The sequence below is a fragment of the Anopheles gambiae genome, chromosome 2 (assembly GCF_943734735.2).
Source record: "Anopheles gambiae chromosome 2, idAnoGambNW_F1_1, whole genome shotgun sequence".
Lineage (NCBI taxonomy): Eukaryota > Metazoa > Arthropoda > Insecta > Diptera > Culicidae > Anopheles > Anopheles gambiae.
The window spans coordinates 101,601,405-101,623,667 of record NC_064601.1 but is presented as its reverse complement, the minus strand read 5'-3'; the positions used below and the strand labels follow the sequence as shown (position 1 = coordinate 101,623,667).

The 22,263-nt window shown below is 44.4% G+C and overlaps 1 protein-coding gene across 1 annotated transcript in view; it reads right to left on the bottom strand.

The window, feature by feature from the left end:
• The window catches only part of LOC1277085 (synaptic vesicle membrane protein VAT-1 homolog-like), a 69,280-nt gene extending 47,017 nt beyond the window's left edge, over positions 1-22,263 (bottom strand). The window contains exon 1 of the mRNA XM_061648001.1: positions 21,504-22,263. The gene's annotated coding sequence lies outside the window, so the exon portion shown is untranslated. The remainder of the gene's footprint in view (positions 1-21,503) is intronic.

The window sequence follows — 22,263 nt, the reverse complement described above, 5'->3', positions numbered from 1 at the left end:
TATCATGCACAGGCACCTGTACAACTTACGAGCGAGAGCGCGCGCGCGTGCACGTAGATGTGAAGATGTATTATATCCTGCTGTTCTGGCGTTCCTCATCTAAAGGCGTACACAAAAAAACGACTCTCCACCACAATACCAAATGAGACAATCAAAGCGTACGGGAAGAGCACGACGGAAAACTATGACCAAGTTTTCACGGTGTCTTCAAATGCACCACACACCATGAAAAAAGGCGGAAGACGGAAGGCAAAACGGTAGCTCATTAAAAATGATCTGCTGCTGCTTTTTTGCCGGAGTGATTGTTCCTGCTAGGAGTGTTGTTGGGGGGAAAGCAGCAGTGTCTTGGAACATGAGCAACAGCAAGAAGAGACAGTAGCAAAGTACCACCATCGTTCACAAAATGAGAAGTTTTATTTCACAGGACGAACAGCAACAAAAAGGAACCAAATAAAAAAGTTCTTATGTCCATAAAGTGTCGTTTAAGAGGGACTTGAAGAGAGCGAGAGAGAGATATCTCGAGCAAATATCTGCTTACAATCACTATCTGTACATCACGAGAAGCGCGACACTTCTTCCTTTAATGGTGATGTCCGGGAGCTACCGAAAATATTTGTCGCTTCTCGTCCCTTCACCACGTAAAGAAAATTGATGGTGATTGCTCTTCTTTATCGATCAATTCTGGAAGGTACACTTCCCAATTTCTCAATGTACATCATTCCAGCATCTTCACACTTTTCGATGTATTCCTGTGCTTGGCAACATCTTGAAAGCGATAGGCACCTCTAACGTTCGTTGTTAGCTTTCATTTTAGAAGACAACATAATTTCATTCCCTCACTGTTCTTCTATCAAAGATCTTTTCTTTATCAACTCCAAACTTAACTCATCGCAATGATCCTAAGATGCCAATTTCCCAAAATATCTCAACACATGTTTCCTACCAAAAACATGCCCCGGATGTCATCCTGACACAATGTCATTAGACGATGCAAATGAACAAACGCCAAAGTCGATCGTAATAGGACTACAATGTAACGTAATTGGGTTTTCGCTTCAGGACCTTCCCCCGGTCGGTCTTGAAAAAGTGATGGTTGTGCCACACCGATAATTGAATATCCACCGCCTGAACGCTTGTTGCGATAGGACCAGAAGACCACGACCGAGGACTACAACCGGTCATTACCGTTATGCTTAGATGGAAAGGAGCGCCACCAAGGAGCAGAGAGTCTGCTGCTAGAACGCACCCGGTGTGGTCCTCTGCAATTGACGTTTGCGCAATGAGCGGCTTCCTACTTCTGGTACACCACCTTCGGCATAACGACAGTGGCAACCTCCCAAAGACAGAGTAGTTGACAGATTCTTTCGCTGCACTTTCTGTGTGTGATAACCACAAACCACCATTCACCGTCAACGCCACACCGCGAACTCCAAAAATGGAAGCTTGTTCGTACAGAAAATTGTACAAAATCATCACCATCATCACCGTACCACCAAACCAACCCCGCACTGAACTTTGTGCCATCCATGAAACGGTCGTGCCATAGGCTATCCCGGAATATCAACATGGTGTACCACCATTCCCGTCCGGCTAAAATGCAATGTAATTTGAAGGTAATTGAGCAGCAGGGCGAAGCCAACTGGAGAGAGACATCGGTAGGGCCAAAGTAATGACCAAGGAGGAGATGGATGCAGGTAAGTTACGCGCAGGGGCGCACGGAACGAATGTCCTGAACGTTTGGGCGTTATTAACGCACCATTGGCCGCTCTGCTCCACTCCCGAAATTATGCAAATTTGCACTTTACTTATTTTACTTTCAGGCATTCCTCTGTTGGATTGCGCGGGGGCTTCTCCGTTGCTGAGGTAAATGGGGACGAAAGTTCTTTTTATCTTTTTTTGCCTGTTATTTTGGATTGGTCTTTGAAGACAGGGATGCTGTAGTACGGGTAAGTTGTTTTAGCGCTGTCTGCAGCAATTCAATTATTCACGCGTTTGTGATGTTACTAAAACATCTGGGTACTGTGGCCAAGAAGTACATCCGACGGACAACAACACTTGTGCGATGAGGCAACAGTTGGAATCAATTCCAATAGTTACTGGAATCTGTATTAAGGAACATTCTTCTAGGCAGCAATAAGTTATTATAAGTTATTTACAGTAAATAACTCCGGAAGTTATTGCATATTTGTACTAGAACGAATTCCTGGCAAAGAATTGCTGTTGGTGTACACGAACGAGCACTTGAAATGCTCAAACCACACGTCAGACGCCATAGTCCCAAGCACACCTGTCAGAAGCTGTCGAGAACAGTGCTCAATTGATTTCTAGCTTCCAATTGAATTTATAAAAAAACCAACTTTCATGATCCAATTCCAATACATCCGCAAATTGTCAACAACTCATGGAAAGCTCTATCAATATGATGAAGTTGTTTTTCAACGACCAATGCTCAGAGTGAAAATTCATTTCCAGCCTTTGCACAACACTCTCCTGTGAGGTAAGTTGATACTTGAAAGCTGTCACGAAAATTGATCCCACACCTCCATCTCGATCGAGGACCTTTTCCGATATCCAATTGATTTTCATGTATCGTTGGTCCAATCGTTTAAGCAACCGACAAAACTGCTCAACGAACAAGTGATTTCGGAACATGTTTCGGACACACCACACAGCAGCATTATCGATGAGATACACACAAAGTATCACACACAGATATATTACGAACTTTTCGACAATACCTTGGAAGTACGAAGCGAAAACGGCACACAACGGACAGCTCCATCCCCACCAAAAGGCTGGAGAAACGAAGTGGGAGGGAAGAGGCACCCGCCATGGACTCGTTTTCATTTTCAAAGTCAATGTCGATAAGCGCGGGGGGGCGCGTGGTGCGTATCGACGAAAGCTTTTGTTTTTGTTTTTACACACATCACACACACACACCTCACCTCCTCCCGCCTATCATCTCGGTCACGGTTCAGTTCGGGAGCTCGTCAACTGTAACGGGGACTGCTGCTGTTCGTGATGTAAAAACTTGTGTGCTCTCTCGTGAGGTAGTGCAGGGAAAAGCGTTCTCACTCCAAAATTGAAGATACAAGGACACACACACATCCACAAGTGTTGGGGGTGGTTGTGGACCGGAAAACAAAAACATCCCAACTCGGACGGGTAAAGTAAGGGTTGGTGATGGTGACGCGATCGTGTTGGAATACTGTTGCGTCGAAAAAGACCCTGAAGTTGAAAAACAGGCAAAGCTTCCAATCTTTTGCACAACAACAAGTTACAAACTGGCTTCATGACCAGATTTTGGTGAAAAGGAATCTACTAACAAAAACTATAACACAGATACTAGTGATGTGCCACACATTTTCCACCACTCAGCCCACAGGGTGAGTGAAAACTAATAAAATATCTACTTAGTTTGTACCAATTGCAGCTCTTTGCTTTGTCTGTTTTTGGTACTCCAACAGTGAGCTACTACCTAGTAGATGATGGAAAGCCAACTACCACCACCACCACCACCAAAACACCACTGCAAGAGCGAGCAATGGCAGCGAGATGGAATCTATTGGAATGTTGTTAACGTACGGGAGAGAAAATCGGCGCAAATGTTTTAGTGTTTTTTTTTGTAGTTGGGCAGGAAAATTGGAAAAAAGAAATCGACACGCACACGCATCATGCCGCGGATGGTCCACAAACCGCAAGCTGGAACGAGCGAGAAGGTGGAAAGCTGAGCCTCACCTAACTTTGTTACTGTGGAAATTTCTCGTTTTAGCTTAATTCCGATGCTTTTAAAGTTAAGAGACAAAAGTATCGTCTTAATACAGTATTTCTCATATATCATTTTTAAATAGTTATACATAGGTTTCGTTAATTAAAGCTCCTTATGCCAAAATAGAACATTATCTGGTTTGGTATAAAAAGTTTCAAGTTTCGGAAGTCCAACGGAAAAAAAGAAGGGAACAAAAATTGGTAAAAATGCTCACGTAAATCCCCACTGCCTCATATTTGCTCATCATTCCGTTCCAAACGACATTCTTATCTTGGCCGTTACGTAAAACGTGCTAAACATTCCGGCACAGCATTATTATAGATGCAAAGCGCGATGCGTGCGATTTTTGCCATCCTTTTTGGGGATAGGAACTTTCGATTTTCCTATCCGTAATCCTTACGCTGTGCGTCTATTGGAGCAATCTCGGGAGGGAGAAGAAGGAGCTCACGTTTTGAAAATATATTCCACGTCGTACTATTTCTCACACATTACACACCTTTGATTTGCGTGGAGAGTCGAATTGAAATTTGCGAGAACGTGATTGTATTTTAAAATCCCACTAGGGTATGGGGTATGAAAACTGTTCTCTCGATGTCAAAATTGGAGTTATTTTTACATCAGTTTCTCTGCGGTGAATTTCATGACATGAAATCCAGATCATTTTTAAATTAATGTTAAAATAAATTCAACATAATAAGAAACACATTAGATTCCAATGAAGATTAAACGTTCAACTCAGTATTTAAAAAAATCAATAGAGAATTGTTTAGAGTAATCATGTTCACAAAAAATTGTCCATTACTGTAGTGAAAAACGAAAACGTTACAAAAGCAGCAACAAAAACCACACACAGAGGAGAGTCGGAAATGCTCGATCGGGGGTTGGTTCGTCGTCGCATCAATCATCCCAAAATATGATCGAAATAATTAAGCCATTAATGTTGCTTGGGGACGACGATCGTACGCTTCATCAATATCAAACACAGAAGGGAGGGGAGATTGAGAGGCGATGAAGCATTTGAGAGCGGTTTTTTTGTGGTCCAATTTTTTCCCACCAAAAAACAATGTTCTCGGGAGAGTTGATGGTTTTTTGCTGTTTCAATAAATTGCTCCTCCTGCTTAATGATACACATCCATGATAAAGAGACGGGAGAAAAAAATATATATACATCCAAATCTATTGAACCGTCACGAAATGGAAGAAAAAAACGTAACAGACGATCCATGCGATAAAATGTAACCGATCATCAATTGGGTTTTCCAGTTCCATTTTTTTCCCATGCATATTATGTTCGATGACTCTTTGATGGGGACTTTTGGGGTTTTTTGCAAAACATTTACCTTTTTCCCAGCAGCACAATCTAAGACGCCCGAAAGAGTCCAAAACCACCGGAAAGCATTAGAAAGCTCCACTCTGCACTTTTCAGCAAACAAGAAAGTTTTTGGATTCTTAACCTGTTGTGTTGTGCTTGAAGAATTTGTAGAGCAAAAATTAAGACAAAAATCACACAGCCACAACAACGACAGTCCAACAAAACCGCAAAATCCTTTGGTTTTCTCTTCTGGTTTCGGTTTCGAGCCACAGCAAAGGAATGGGGAGGGGGGAAAAGGCAGCAAAAACTGCCAACTATTTGACAAAAGAAAAAAAACACCAAAACCGTTCACATCGAACATAAACGCAGGCGCGCAGGGACAGGGAAAAGGCATAAAAAGGCTAAACCATGAGACGAGAATCACATTGTACATATGAAATAGCAAACACCGCTTACCGCACACAAGCAGAGGAAGGGGGAGAACGGTTCATCATGATGATGAACTCTCGCCCCAAGCGGGAAACAGAGACACCACCGATGTATGATGAGAGAAGAGGTCAGCGTAAAACAACAGCAAGACCATCCTACCACTCCAGAGGATCCCCCCCCCCCCCCATGCGCCAAAACATGCACGCCACAGCCCCAAAACCGGATGATTAAAGACCACAGAGCGGGAGTGGAAGGTGGGAAAACTCACGAGAGCATAAAAATCAAACCACCTTGGGCAGAGCCAAAACTCGCAGTTGAGAGCATGGGAAAAAAGCGGGCAACGCCTGCCCATGACATGACGGTTCTAACGGTCAACCACACTTGTCGAAAGGTAGCACACACACACACACACACACACGCACATATTTGCACAATTTGGTACTGGGAAAATGATTAACAAGCCCCCTCACATACACACGTGTGCACCAAAGGGGGGTTTTTTTCATACACAAAAAACGGATCCAGTAAAGAAAAGGGCGAACCGGTGAATGAAGTGAAGGCAATTTAAATTTACCAAAATTACCAACAAGCAAGCAGGCAGGGCAGCAAAACAAAAAAACCCGGAGAGAAAGAAGAGCTCAATGTTTGCTATTTTTATTGTGGTACAAGACTCGATCCACACCATCCACATGTGTGGAGGATGTGTTCCAAAATGTCTATCCTACACAGAGCATAACATACCACACCACACTACTCACTGACTGACTCCGGCATGGAAACGGGGGGTACCGCAAAACGCGCGCTAATTCGCGCAAAGAAAATTGCACAAAGCATCGGCAGAAAGAAAGCACGCTTCGAGCAGGAAAAAGGAAATTCGCGAAGAGATCGACGATCGAGAAAATGATGCTCATTGGAGGGGGGGGGGGGGGCACAACGGGACGAAACTGCGCGCTCACTTTCTCGCGGAGGGGGCCCAGATGTTTGAGGCCGTTCGAGTTGGAGAATTCCTCTGTTGTCTGTGGGGTTTTAACGGTTTTTGCAGACGGTTTTTGTTTCAGTTGGCAGGTTTAAATGTATCCAAATTATTAACGGGAAATTATTTAAAAAAAAAATGGCTTCAATGAATAGAGTCTCGTACAAAGAGAAATGTGTTTCCATATAGAAAAGCAAAAAAATTAATTTTCTGTACAAGAGTTAAATGCAAATAAAAGCTACGGATGAATTGCACGATCCATAAGACAGCACAAACTTTGCCACCCTTAAATCATCCCTCCAAACGAGCGCGATCCCTTGAATTATACGCCATTAAGAGCGAACGAGTGATTCATTAACAACCAATTAAGTTCTGCTCCTTTTTGATGCATCAACAACCACACACGCCGAACCAGCCAAAACGTTTCGCTCTCTATTGCCTTTGAGGTTCTTGGGCACCACCAACCACCAACGCCCATTTCTCTCTGTGCTGTGACACAAGTGACGTTAAATTTATTCTCCATTTGCTTTGCGGTTTTTGCTTTATCCGATGACGAAGGAGCAGCTGGCGGTCGCCGTTTGACGGTGCGCGCCTTTGCTGTCCATTAAAGGGTTTTCCAGGGGTTCTCAGAGTTGTGGGACACTTCCTAGACTCTATCCCATTTGGAAGTGAATACGTTGGAAATTAAACGCTATGGCACCCTTTTCGGGACAGGCTTGTTGGAAATTCCTATAGGAGTTGTCCAACAAAGGGTGCTAGAGAGTCCAATTCCCAATAGAATAAGTTCATTTCATGTAAGAAAGAAGCAATAAAGTGTCCCACAGCTATGAGAACTCCTGGAAAACCCTGTATTGCCTACTAGGAGGACCTACGACGGGGAATAGTTCAAACAGGAATCGTGAGCGATAGAAGCATCGTGCACGGGGGTGTTCGGGAGAGCTGGCCTACGAATACCACACATTGAAAGGATTCTACGGACAAGCGATTATACCGAGAGGCGAGTGCAGGAGACGAACCGACAACGCAGCACAAATAGAGGCATAATTGAGACGAAATTTATCGCTTTTATCGCTGTATTTTCGTTTGCGGAATGAGAGTTATGGTTTATTAAAGGGAGGGCGCAAGCCGTCGTTTGATTCTCCCAGAATAATGCGTTTGATAGTCGTGCAGTTGGTAATGGAGCTATAAAGTGAAATGTAAATATTTAAAAACGATTCGCATATCACTCAGTTCAATTTATGATTCTATTTTAATTTGACTAATGAATCACATTTACCAAACGACTCATCTTTCTCAGACTCACAGTTGACCAACTAAGGGAGGTGATGTGATGGTGGGAGCTCTATTTTCATGGAACCAATTCCAGAGTGAATCATTGATGTCATACGAATCGTGGTCAAACATTTGACTCAATAAATATTTCTATCAATTCTGTCTGATGACACAGTCACAGTGCCGTGTTATGGTCGCTAACGTTGTTTCTTATCGGAATAAATCGATTAATAAAACACTTGAACAGTAATGATTGGAATCGAATCAGAATCATCTATTGAGTCACCAATTGATTCACACGAATTTGAATTAAGATTTTGAATGTAATCGTTTGTTATTGATCATCATTGACCAATTCTGGAAAAATTTGATGAACTACAGTTGTGACTTGTAGTTTGGCATGATTTTTATGTCTTGCCTTAAATCAATACCGATTATTCTTTGTATGCCGTGTCTTGCAATTTACTTGCTGAACAAAATGACGTTTTAATTTACATCCAAAGCCTCTATATGCCAAGATCAAAGCCAGATCGCGATCACGCACGCCTCCTTTTCCGTTGTTCGCAAACCATTCCTCTTCTACCACCTTCAAACAACATTATCATTTCCTCCAATAAACACTCGTGCTGCTCTCGCGAGGCACAACACAACACCCCACGCCATGTAGCCACGCGTTCATAGATCATGGGCGAGAATGGCAAAGAAAAACACGCCAGCAAAGACAGAGAAAAATATGAAAAAGCATCCCTCTCTTGTTCCCTTCCCACCACGGACTGTGATCGACCCTTCCAAACCCCCATCAACGCGCACCCAAGTCTCGCGCAAAACACAGCGAAAACGTTACCGCGATCGTCGTTCGTGATATTTGCGCGCGCCGGATATGAGGTACGCGGCGCAATAACAGCGCAGCAGCAGCAGCAGCCAACTGCAGCAGCAACAGAAGCGCAGCCTCGCGGCAATGTGCACCCCCGGGAGAGAAAGAGTGGAGAGGTTTTAGGTGAATGGTGTAATGTGTTTTACAGCGGGAAACGACGATAATTGCTGACTTTTATTGTAAAATTTCTTTATTACTGCTTTCGGGCACGATCTCGGTCTGCGCGCTCGGTACCACCGGCGGCTTTTGCTCCCCCCCCCCCCCCCTGCCCAAGGTAAGTGGGAGTTTACCCTCGATTACCTCCCACGCGCAATCCTGCCGCCCCATTCTCAAGCGCATCCGCTTACCATGGACACGACACGGATCTGGCCCCTTACATCTGCCGAGAAAATCGTTCACTGGGCTCCCTCTTTTGCGTGCCTCCCCCTTTACACAAATCGCCATAATCGCTCGGACAAATGTGTTGGTTCAAGTCCAGACGCTGTCCGCTGTGCTTTTATTGTGAAAATTAATTGAAACTATTGACCAAAGTAATGATAATGGAAAATTAAGACAAATCGTTTGCGCAGCGGGTAGCGAAAGTGCAGGAGAAAGGATGAAAATGGCGGCAGAAGGATGTGGTAGATTTGCAGCAGATACTACCAAGATATTTAAATGATAGGACATCAGAAACATTTAATGTTTTTTAACAACGTCAGTACCATTCGAAAGAAATATAAAATAATTGTATCCACACATTTTCTGTATAATCTTTTAACTATCTTCTCTTTCTTTCTCACAAGTTTTAGCGTTAATTCAGTCTAATTTTGTCACACTCTGTACTCTACAGTCTACACTATTCACCATTTAATTTGGATAGTCCAGCAGCCGAGAGCAAGAACACACCACGAAAGCAAAATACCATTAAACAGATCTTCCAACGCATCGCCTCCAAGCTTCTTTTCTTTTACCACACTAGTTTTACTTTTTTACTCCGTGCAGTGGCGATGAAATCTTAACCCTATTTCTCATTTCTCATCTTGCACGTTTGCACATATTTTGCAGCACCAATCGGGTGAAGCAGCAGAATGAAAGACCCTTTAGCACCAGTGCAACCAGAGCCAAAGCCAAAGAGCGCAAAAAGGCATCCAGGAGGAGGCAGGCGGCCCAGCCAGCGCCACAGCAAGTGCGACAGGAATTAATGAAATTTATTAAACGCAACGCAGCAATGGTGTGTGTGTGCTGGTGCTTCATGGGAGTTTTGAGAAATATGTTCCCAGAAGAAAAATAAAAGAAAATCCCCTATGAGGAAACAGGAAACACACAACGAAGGAACGCCATTTGTAGCATCATTCGTTCAGTTTTTCCGTTCATGCCCAACCGCCTGTCTTCGCGATCGTTTGTGTCAGTGCACATTTTTCACCAATCAACACACACATACACAGCACAACGAAACAGCAAAAAAGAGAAAGGAAGCGAAAAAAGGGGATGCAAAGAGGGATGTGCCTGTAGGGAGGATGTGTTCGCTTCTCATCAGCATATGCTCTCACATGGAAATTTTCGCATTTTCGCACCCATTTATTGCTGTTATTAAGGTTTCCGGCAAGCAATTTACAAGCGATAGGTTACAAATTTTGATTGTTAATGCATGGTTCGTTGAGGTTGCTGCTTAGTTATGTTGTTAGCAATGTTAGTTGTACCATTTTCTGTTTCCATTTGTACCTTTTGTATATGTTTTATTGTATTTTCATGTTACGTATTTCATTGTTATTGTTTTATTTTGTTATATCGTTGTTTATTTTACCATTTTCTTGATTCATTTCTGTTCTATTCCATTAGTTAATTCTATTTCAGGTATTTTCTTTTAGTTATGTACTTTATTTATGTATTTTATATAATTTTTATTAAATTTTTTTAATCCATTTAATAATTTTAACATTTTTTTCACAACACAAACAAAACTTTCCTTTTGCCCAAAAGCATAAAATTAAAAAGAAAGCACTGGACTACAATTGTCTGCTCCGGTTTCCACCGCTTGATAATATGTCACTTGCTGCCTACCAAATAAAAATCATCCACAAATGCGCGCGCCCACTGGACAGGGGGAAGACAGGCTCCAGACGTTCTTGACATCTGTCCCATCCCCCCCCCCCCCCCCCCCCGAATTGTAACGCTTCACACATCGTCGTCTACTGGTACTTGTGTACTTTCACTCGTCTCAGCACTGTTGCAGCAGCAGCCCCCGCCAACGTATGATGATAAAAAGCAATATAATACAATTTATTGCAGTCATTAAAGAGGGCAAAAAAATGCAAAGAGTAAGGCGCGCGCGCGCACAAGAACGCAAACCGTACCCAAACCGAACACATACGATCTTCCAGTGCCAATGGGGATGTGAGATCTCTGATGGCACTGACCAAATGGACCAGCGGAACACAGACAGACGGTTCACTTGTTTCGGGGTTAAACTACTCCGCAGCCGCAGCAAGATGCAGAAAAACACGCCCGAGAGAGGGGATATAGGGTGTGATCCAAAAATCCCAAACCCACTGCCGTTGCGAGATCGGTCTGGACGCGTCTGGACGATATATTAATTTCAATCATCCTTTACCACCCGAAAGTACCCCCCTCCCTTTCTTTCTCTTTGCTGCGCGCACACCACAACACTTCTCATGGGGATTGATTTTCCAGCACAGAATGCTTTTGGAGCACAACTCTTTTTTTGTTGTTGTTTCAGTTGCTGCTGCCTCTTTTGTTTTTATTCTCCCGTTCAGCTCAGTCTTCTTAATGCCTTAAGTGACCTAAATATTTCGCCATTATATGGGGGGGTTGAGGAGAAGGAGAGCGAAAAAAAAACACACAGCCACCACCGATAAATCTTCCAATTGCGTTCCACACTGCCAGCGAAGAAGACGCTCACACAAAACAACGGTGGACATTCTTATAGAAAGGGATCGCTTCTCTCTCACACTGCAGAAAGCCAAGGAGAGGCTCGAGCGATCCCATCCCCCGTCAATGGCAATCGATTGTGCTCTGCTGATGGAAGCTGCCACCGATGGTAAGACATTCGGGGCAAATGATGGGTTGGTTGCATTATTATTGCCGGATGGAATGGCATTCGTACGCAAAATATTTCATCGACGACACATATCCATTCCAGTGACACTGGATCCAAGAAATGGAACCTTTATGAAGAGAATGGAAGAGATGGAGTAAGGGTTGGCATCTCCAGGGAGTTTCTATCAAATGCCGTACGAAAGGTAGCCACCTTGCAAAAGACATATCTTAAATTGAACTGAAGATAAATTCAATTCGATATCTATCTTCTACAAACAGAGATTCAGCACAATATACTTCAACAGATACTATGAAGCATACCCTCGCTGGTTATACGAAGAGTTCTAAACCTTTTTTCAAATATTTTTTTTAGTTTTTTTAGCACATTTTTTTAGCTGGTTTCAAAAAGTGTTTATTGTAACATCGATTGTAGAAATATACTTTAAAAACCCTCGGAAACTTCTTTTTTATGACCCAAACAGAGCGCGCAAATGAAAACACCTCGGTACGTTTGAGAACAACAACCCTAATCCGTCTTGTTGATGAACCGTGTCTTACGAATGACACTGTGCGACCGTAACCGAGTGTAACGCTTATTATGCTCTTTTATCAATAGAGACGCTCTCGGTTGAAGAACAACGACGGTACCAATCAAAAGAAGCACAAAATTATGTAGCCTATTAATCAGTGAATACATTTCATGTATGTCTAAACGTAATCTTAGTTTTTTATTTACTTCATATTAATAAAGCTTTGATAAATGGACGATAAAACAGAGGATCCAGATCCTAATAAATGTCCCAGTATTATTAAACAGCGACATCTATGATATGTTCTTTAAGTTTGAAAAACACAGTGCGAAGACAAGCGTTAAAATATAAGATCTTCACCAAGAACATACATTTGGAGAACAAAATCTAAGCCTTTCTTAACGATTGCTATACATCTCTTCATATGTATGATCTAATTTGATAAGCTCCTTTGCCTGACTATCGCACCACTAATGTCCTACCATATGTTGACTTCAGCCATTACCTTGAAAGCTGCTGCTTAACTTAACTCCAATGAGCTCCTCCACCTTTTTGATTGATTGGCGTCTTTTCGTAGTGCCAAGCCCAACGGATACCAATACAGGCAGCAACAAACAAGACTGCTGCACGTCCGAGCTAATGGACGGTGGTAATTCCAAGCAGAGCGCTGATGCTATGCTGCTGCTACCCCTTCCCGTTGACGTTTGCACTTCTTTCGCTCCGCCGTGCTCGGCTCCAACAGCTCTAATTGAACCGCATTATTCCCGAAGGATAATTTTCAATTCCATGTTCCATGGGCGCGCTTGGTCCCAATCAATCTCTCTCGCTCTCCCTCTTTCAAGCCTGGGAGGACAGCGAGAGGGGCCGGACACTACACCGAATGGCAATCGAAGGATTTCGCGCGTAGGTTGGAGAGACACAGGGCAGCAACGTTTCCTGTATGTGTGTATGTGTGCGCACGTGCCCTTCTCAGTAGCGTGGGCGATGAAATGAACTCCCCTGCCTTCCCCCCGCTGTTGGACAGGACTCCCCCCAGACGACAGCAGCCAGCGCAGTCGCACAACGACGATTGCCAACCACTTTTGCACACAGGGCAAGCTTTTTAGGATGCGAAAATGGACGCCGAGATGGATCCATCCTGGCACTACCCAACCCCAAAACCCCCGGTTCTTCCGCTCACACCATATGGTACAGGTTTGGAGCTCTTACTGAAGGTAAGAGAAGCCTGTTGGTGGTGTTTGTTGTTTGATATCTGCTGCTGCTCTACTCAACATTGGCGCCATCGACGGACATGACCAGGGAGATGCTCTGGACGAAGTGAATGGACACGCGTGATTGGCGTGTAGGCGTAATTGATGCGAATTTGACCAGCCACTGCGCTATCAAGGACATGTTTTTGAAATTTTGGAATTGCGTTTCACAGGATTTAATTGCAGAGCATATGTTTTGCGACTTATGCTTGGAATTGTTGACATTTCAGGAAGTTTGAGGCAAATGTTCAGGAAATAATCATTAGTACATCGGAGATATTCAAACTCCCGGTGTGAAAATATGAAAAAAGGAAGTCTCCCAATGTTCAATGCTCTGAATAACTATCTCCAATAAATATGGTAATGAAATAATTCACTCCGGCCGCGCATGACAACACACTTGAACTTCGATTGTCAACTTCCCACGCGGACAAAATTGATCATCGTTGCAGCGAACGTGCAGTCCTTCCTCGTCCAGCCTCTTTTCCCATCCGCCCAACCAAACCAAACCAGAAAATGCGTGAGGAGGTGAGGTTCACGTTGTTTTCCACTTGCTATCGCCATAAATCTACTTCCAGGCGCAAACACACACACGCGCGCGGACTGTGTTGGGTGAGAGCACTCTCATGCAATAACCAGAGCACACACCCATTTTTCGTAGTCCTCTCCTGGTCCTGAAAGTAGGACCTCTACTGCTGGGGGAACTGCCGACTGGACACATCATTCGCACTCACGTATACACGAAACGATGCAATGTACAGAGCAAAAGCTAGGGAAAAGAATGGTACCCAGGGTTTGATTTATGATGGTGAAATGTGAAATGAGATGCACAAAATCGAGAGAGCTACAGTTGCAGTTGTGTGTGCTCAGGCGCAACCGTTTGTCAAGAGGAGAAACGCACGAAAAAATATACATAATGGACAACATATGCATGGCTTTATCCAATGCAGGAAGTAACTGAAATTGCTCGAGAAATATCGTTTTAATATTTCCTATAACAACAGTTGTTCCGCAGTTTTGCTTTGCAAAATCCAATAAACGAGCTTGGGAGGGATATGTCGCTGTACATTGCAACCAAGCTCTGCAACCTTATTGACAGTTTTGCACCCATAACGTCTTCCATATGGTGCCCAACTCTCGCTGCAGTGCAACACACCCGGAAGTTGAACGAACCGGAGACAACTCGTTCTCTCGCATCTTCTTCCTCTAGTGTTTCCCTCTCCCCCATAAGCCAACTTTAAATGGCAGACTTTAAAAATTGAAAGCAAAGTCACGTGTACGACGACGAACGCTTTGCTTCGCGGAGCCTCTCTGCAACTGAAACCATGGATGGTGGAAGCATGCGGTAGAGCTCCCGAGGGGCAACCGTACCACAGCAGCAAAGAGAAGCCTGTCTGCAACACAGGAACCAACAAAACCCACCGGAAACTACATTTCGAAATTTGATCCATGTCCGTGTTCTCACCAGAACCAGAGGAGCAGGGAACACGTTTCACGGAACTGAGAAAACCACTGTGAGAGAATAAACACCGCACAGCAATTTGTAAGTGATCGTCATGCGAAAATGCACACAAAGTGGGGGAGAAGTCGGCCGGGGGGGAGGGGAGGGGGTGATGGTGGTTACGGCATTTTCCAAACCGCTTCTGCTTCGTGTTCTTGGCCGTAATCCAATCTCTCTGCACGCGTGGTGAACATCCAATTAAGCTGCGAAATGTGATTTGACTGCCGTTTGAGATAAGTGGTTACGAGGGCGAAGGGGGGGCGGCTTAGGAAATTAGCTCCCTAAGTAAGGTGGAATTGCTTAATTTAGTGCCAGAATTGTGCTCCCATTTCATTATGACGTTAAAAACGCGTTGTTTGCGATTATTTCGCGAATTATTTGCAGACATCAGATTCTTTTGATGCTCTCAAGCAGATTCTTATAAAGATCTTTATATCTGTGAGTGTATTTTAATGTCACACCCTAACTAACAGAAAACCCATCGCGAATTCGAACATTTAAGTTTTAGGTAAAATTTTACACCGGATTCCCTAATTCCACACCTCTCCGAAGTTCGTTCCAGCAAACAATGCTGACTGCCTATCCATCTTTCGTAACCTAGACGACGATTTGCAAGTCCGCGCCGTAATCGGTATCAACTTCCGGCAATGGCTCGTACTTCCTCATCACATTCAAATCGAACAATTGTGACGCCACCGGCCCTGGAGAATATTGTTGGCGTGGCGAAACATACATTCCCACTTCCGGTGTGATGATGGTATAATAACAATATAAAAAAACCCCTACGGCACACACTAGCCACAAGAGTCACGTGATCGGATTGTACTCTTGTGAAAAAGAGTTATTCTAACGCTTTAGAAACACCCAACGGTTGTCAAAAAAGAGACGGACAAGCTCCACACGGAATGAATCGACCCTCGAGGGATATGATCTAGGATCTAAGATTTGTTGCCGGCGAGGAAAGAATAATGTTTAAAAATGAAAACAAAACAAAAAGCCGGGTACGAATGGTCTAGCAAAAGGCACGGAGCACGGAATAGGAATAAAACGGGTAAGTGCTAACGGTGGAGAGACCCTGCGCGCAAAGCATGGTTAAGACAAATGGCGAAATAAATAATAGAGAACGAATAGGAAAGAAACAAAAGCTAGAGAGCTAAAGGGGTAACCCACCGTGTGGAATGGCAAAATCCCATCGTGGGGCACGGTGAACGAAGAAGGCGACGAGGCGAGTGTACTCTGATCGACTGGCCACACTATTTTACGGGACAAAACGGGTTGAAGACATTAAAATTAATGCCCGGAAGTTATCTGTTCTCGACACCACACAACGCGAGAAGCAGCTTCGTCTGCAGGGCGTTGCGAGGAAGCAAAGAGTACGCGCTTTCTTGGGTTCGCACGGGGACCCTTTGCAAAAAAAACCGCGTGGTACGATCCCCAACATGATCAACCTTTAGTTTTTGCACAACGACCAATGATCGAACGTTACGAATTGATAGCAACAAGAGGCAGGGAAGAATATCAACAGCCAAATGGCCCACGGGCGCAGAACAGATCCTTCTGCTTTCTTCTACAGCATTTGGGTAGAGTTTAACAGCTAACACAAAGCCAGCAATAGGTCCAAAATCAACCCAAGCATTTGAAGTGAAGCATTTAAAACCCGTCGTTCATCACGTACGTTCTATACGTTCGCCGAGCGAGCGTGTTTGTTAAACATGCTTGTGCGAATTCATTCATACTCGATTGACCGTTTCCGGTCGGGTTAATGATGAAAGATTCTCCCGATGCCTGTTCGCTCTGGAAGAACAGCTGGCGTGTTGTCGACGAGGTCATCTCATCGGGGTTTGTTGTGCAATAGATGCAAGCTGGCGATGGAATGGAATTGCGTAGAGCTAAGCCGTGACGATGTTACTGACTACAAAGTAGTTTAAGAAGATTATGATGAAGACATTATCAACAAGTCATAAAAAAGGAATATCCGAACATTAAGATTAATGTTGCTTAATTGCCTCAATTTCGTTGCAATGAGAGACACATCTAACACAGCCCAAAATTTACAATGCAACATTGCAACTGGGTAAATTGCACTTCCAGTCGCCTTGGTCAGGGGGCTCAGCAATGCAAACAAGCTAAGCCCGGGGAAGAGACATGGCCTTATCACCCGGCGTCGGCGGCGGCTGCCACAATTATTCGCACAAACAACAACAGTGCCCGTAAAGAAACAAAGCAATCAAAACAAAAATATATTTACACACCAACAAAACCCGACCACTCCGCACATCGTTCTTTCTTGAGGCCTTGTGCAAGGGAAAGATAAAAAAAAAAACAAAGCGAAGGAAAGCAGGGCAAGTTCTGAAATCCAAGGCGAGTAGAAAAATAGCACAGTTTGCCTCCCTCGATAAGAACACGCCTTGTGCAAATTATTCTTGCGTCCTCTTAACTTCGCTTGTACGCTCCCTCCTGTCGGAGAGATAAAAAATGCACCGGAGAAAGACGCCTTGAAAGGTCATTCGGGGTGCAACGACGTGGAGTGGTTTGTTGTTATTATTGGGTGGTCGTTTTGAAAAAAAACCCCAAAAACAAAGAATGTTCTCGTGGCAATTTCGTTGGAATGGATGCAGATGATAAGGGCAGAGAAAAAGGGAACTCCACAAATGCACACATTGGTGTGCCGACTCACACTCACAAACACGTTTCTTCATTATTGTTGTTTGGCGAAATTGAACCATTTTTTTTAAATGTTTTTGTTTTCGGTGTTGATAGTACAAGAGAAGTGAGAGTTGTGTTTATTAAATGTATATATGTGTGTGTGTATGCACCGGGCACACATTAAGCGTTTTGGAAGCATGTAAGTATCTCTCTGTTGTGTTTGTTGTTCAGCGAGATGGAACGAAATGTGTGTGTGTGTGTTTTTTTTTGCAGCAAAGAGAAAACAACGTACGGCCAACAACAACCGAAACAACACCTAGAAGCCACGCCACACAAGCAGGCAGAGCAAATCAAACAATTCTGCGCCAAACAGCAGACGCGCAGGCCAAAGACGAACAAAAACAAAGGTGAACCGAAAAGGTGGCGGCAAAGCGCATATACACGGCCCTACCAGCCCGGTAATAACTTACTGATAACGCGCGCTCGAAGACAGGGAAGACAAATTTGCTTTTTCTTGAAGTTTGAAGGGAAATATGTGTAAACCAGCACAAAAGAAGACTTTCGTCGTTTGTCTGCAGTATGACGCAGCACAAATAGACAGTTTAAAGGGCGGGTGAGATGTGGAACAATAAATATTTGTTACTGTAAGCGAGCTTGTTTTGCAGTGGAAGAACGCGTTCACATGACATTTAAATTATTTTTTGTATTTTTTTGTTAAATATTCTATAAGCCAAATTTTGGGTTCAGTTCAGGAAGAAAATCATCTTGATGCACCAGCACAACGATCTGGATGATCAGAATTAGCTCTTTGAGGTCATAATAATCCCTAACGCAAATGAACAGGAATAATTGAGTTTTGACACTGAAATGGAAGCCCCTTTATATTCCAACAGAAATTTTTAATTATCTAATTTCTTATTCGATAATTTTAAATTATCTTATCTAATTTCGTCTCCAATTTGCCCGTTCCATATGGTACGCTGTCTTGGCTTTCAACCTCTCAAAAACCTTTTCAAAATCCAATCGGACCAATCGGAAAAGCAAGTAAAAGGTGAATTCGCTACAAACAAAACCTCACTTTTCCACCGGACTATTGCACACACATTCGCAACAAAATCGACTTTTAGCAGTAACAAAAAGAAATGCAAATATACGCAAACACATACACACACACACACACACACACACACACACACACACACACACACACACACACACACACACACACACACACACACACACACACACACACACACACACACACACACACACACACACACACACACACACACACACACACACACACACACACACACACACACCCACACACACACACACACACATACACACACACACACACACACACACACACACACACACACACACACACACACACACACACACACACACACACACACACACACACACACACACACACACACACACACACACACACACTTACATTTAAAGGCCTACAGATTGCCTGAACCCTTCTTTTCCTTTCCCAGACCCCACCCTCGAGATCTCGAACGAAGAAGCACAGCCAAAGGGTTACAAAGCGGCCGGGCCGGGCAACAAGCGTCATGGGAGGGAAGAGGGGTGGTGGCAGGGGGAAGAGAGTGGTTCAGAATGAAATAATTATGACTCACCACCATCGCGCAAGCAGAGCGACAAAGCAGACGCGCGCGCTACACAACCAACAGCAGCAGCATGTATGTGTGTGCGTGTATGTGTGTGCGTATGATATCGAAAGGGTTCATAGCATGGGGGATGGTGTGGAGGGTGGGGGGAGGTGGTTACAAAGGCACACCGTATGGAGTATGAAAAATTGATCCTCTTCTTCTTTTTCTTCTTCTTCGTGCATTATTTGCCCCATTCCGCTGCCTACTACACACCTTTGCCGTTTCAGCGCGCTTCTCGAGCCATTTTTGTTTATCCGTTCCATTTTCACACCCTCCCAATGCCTATTCCCCCCCCCCCCACCCGCCTCCTTTCCGATGCGTCTAAGCAGGCACACGCACACGCGGTTTGCGTGCATGCGGTAAACACACACACACACACACACACACACACACTAATGCCGCGCATCGAGTGTCCCTTTCTTCCCTTCGCCCTCGACGGGGTTTTACCCTTTCGATTACAAATACAAACATGCCCAGAAGGACAAAAATGCCCCGCGAAACAACAGGGGTGTGTGTGTGCACCCACCCCTGGCGGATTGATTTGCGCAAATCAAATAGCGAAAGAAGGTAAGCCGGGAGTGGAACGGCAATGGGGATGGGGAAGAATAGAAAGAAACGTTAACGTTTCGAAACTGTCCATTTTGAAACAATTAAAAGCGTGGAGGCGCTTGTTTCCCTTCCTTTTGCAAAAAGGGTTCGCACTCCCTCGATTTCACTCTCTCTATCACTCTCTCGCAGTCTCGTTCCCTCTCATTTACCCATTTCAAAATCCAAAATAACGACCGTTCGTTCTCAATCATGCACTCAAACCGTCTAGTAAGGAACGAACAAAAAAAAACACTCCAAACGACCGTTTTCTGATCCCTTTTTTCAAATTTCTTCCCTCTCTGTCGTGTGCGCGTGTGTTGTCCCATCCTCCTTTACTGCTCTTTCGTTTCGAAAAGCGCCGTAACGTGTAACGGCCATTAAAAAAAGCGGTGATTATGCGTGGGGCAGCGGCCACGGCGCGGAAGGGCACACACACGCAATCGGACGAAGCGAAGAAAACGGACCAACCGATAACACATGCACACGGCGTGTGACTCCCGTGTGTGTGTGTGTGTGTGTTGCGTTGACACATTTGTGCCACGGGAAAACGGCAAAGGGGTTAAAGAAGAAGAAGAAGGAAGAAGGTCAAAAAGGAGAGCGAAACCGTTCGAAAAGCGATTTGAATCGACGCCATCAATTGACCGATCGCAAGAGGTTGGGGAGTTGAAAAGGAGGTGGGGGGAAGGGCCACCCGATTGTCCTGCGCGAATGTGTGTGTGTGTGTGTGGGAAGCAGAAGAAGCGCGGAAGGATGGACACACGCAAGAAAAGTAAGCATTGAAAAGAGAGGTCGCGCAGCAGCCCAAGACCGCTCGCAAGTGTGAATCGGAAAGAGAGAGAACAAGTGCTTCTTGTTCGCTTTCTCGGCTCCGCGCAGTGCGCCAGAGACTGGGAACGGTTCTGAGATCTTTTTAGAGACAGACTCGTCCGGATCATCCACCGAAGCGCGCAAGTAAAAGTGAAGATAATGGGCCCACCACCATGTGTGTGACACGAACAGAGCACAGAACAGAACTAACGAGAACAATCTTCGCTGTGCTCTGGACCATGTGTGTGTTTGTATTCTTCCTCTTTTTATTTTTCTTCTTCTAAGCTGTGGCTCGGGTGACACATTTGAAATTGATTAGATTTATGGCATTTTATTTGCTTTAATTCTGTATCTAAAATGAGATGAAAGAGAGGCGAAACCGCGACCGTTTTGTGAGGGCCTTCTTGTGAGCTGCGCTGGCTCCGTCTCATCACACGTGTTGAGAGAAATAGACTTATTGGAATATTTGGTATATAAAAAGTCCGCTTTTCGTTTTTCAAATCAGATTTTAACTTTTTTTTCTAATTGCAAAATTCATTAAAAAACGAGCAATTTCACAACGACAAAAAAGCCACTCGAAACTCCTCTCACTGAAGCGGCCGGCTTGCTTTGACGTGTCTCGCTCTCTCTCTTTCGCTCACACTTTGCAAATCGGATGTCAGGACATGTTTGGTTGTTGCAATATGTTAGCACGGCAAATTTTATCGTTACACCGCACACACCACCGATCAAAGTACACACATGCATGGATGTGCCATTTTCCTATTTTCTATTAATTCCCCAGTTTTTTTTCTTGGGTTTTGTTTTAAATCACAATTTTGCAACGAAACCTACCTGTTCTTTTTTATCCTGCGCACAGGGGAGCGGGTGGGATACCTTCAGAGCAAGATGGCCAGGTCCAAAATAAGATGGACACTTGTGCAGCTTTTCTTCCTGTTTTGTGGTGCGTTTTTTTTGTGCTCCGAACTACGGATACGGGGACGGGCGAACTCTTCCTTTCAGTACCTTCAAACAAACACACACACACACGTGCACACTGATGTGTTGAGAGGATCTTTCCAAGCTTCTAACACGCACACACACAGGTGATCACAATTGCATTGGCTTTTTAGCACTGTTTCCAAGCTGAATTCCTTCGCACTACAAATTTTCCAGGCCTTCTCCACCGGAGACTAAACACACACACGCGCACACAGAAAGAGAACACGCACTCTCGAGTGACGCACACACTGGCTGGCCGCGCGGGGAACAAAGGAACCGAGATGATCCCTTACCGGTTTGAGATTATTTTTTTAATTCTGTTGCTTTCTCGAGTGAGCGCTGCCGCGGGGATGAATACGGCGCGGGTTCTGCTTGCGAGGTGAGATGTGTACACACACGTAACAAACAAAAACGGACTGGACACACGGCCGCTACAATTGGAATTGACGACTGTGACCTCTACCCGACTAGCCGCAGGAGTGAACTGAACACTGTGCTTTGCTTTGCCTTGGTGTGGCTTACTTGCTTGGGACAAAAATGGCCGGAGACGCACGGACACACAACCGAACGCTAAGGATGTTTCGTGAGAAGTGAGACCGACGGTGAGGTGCGA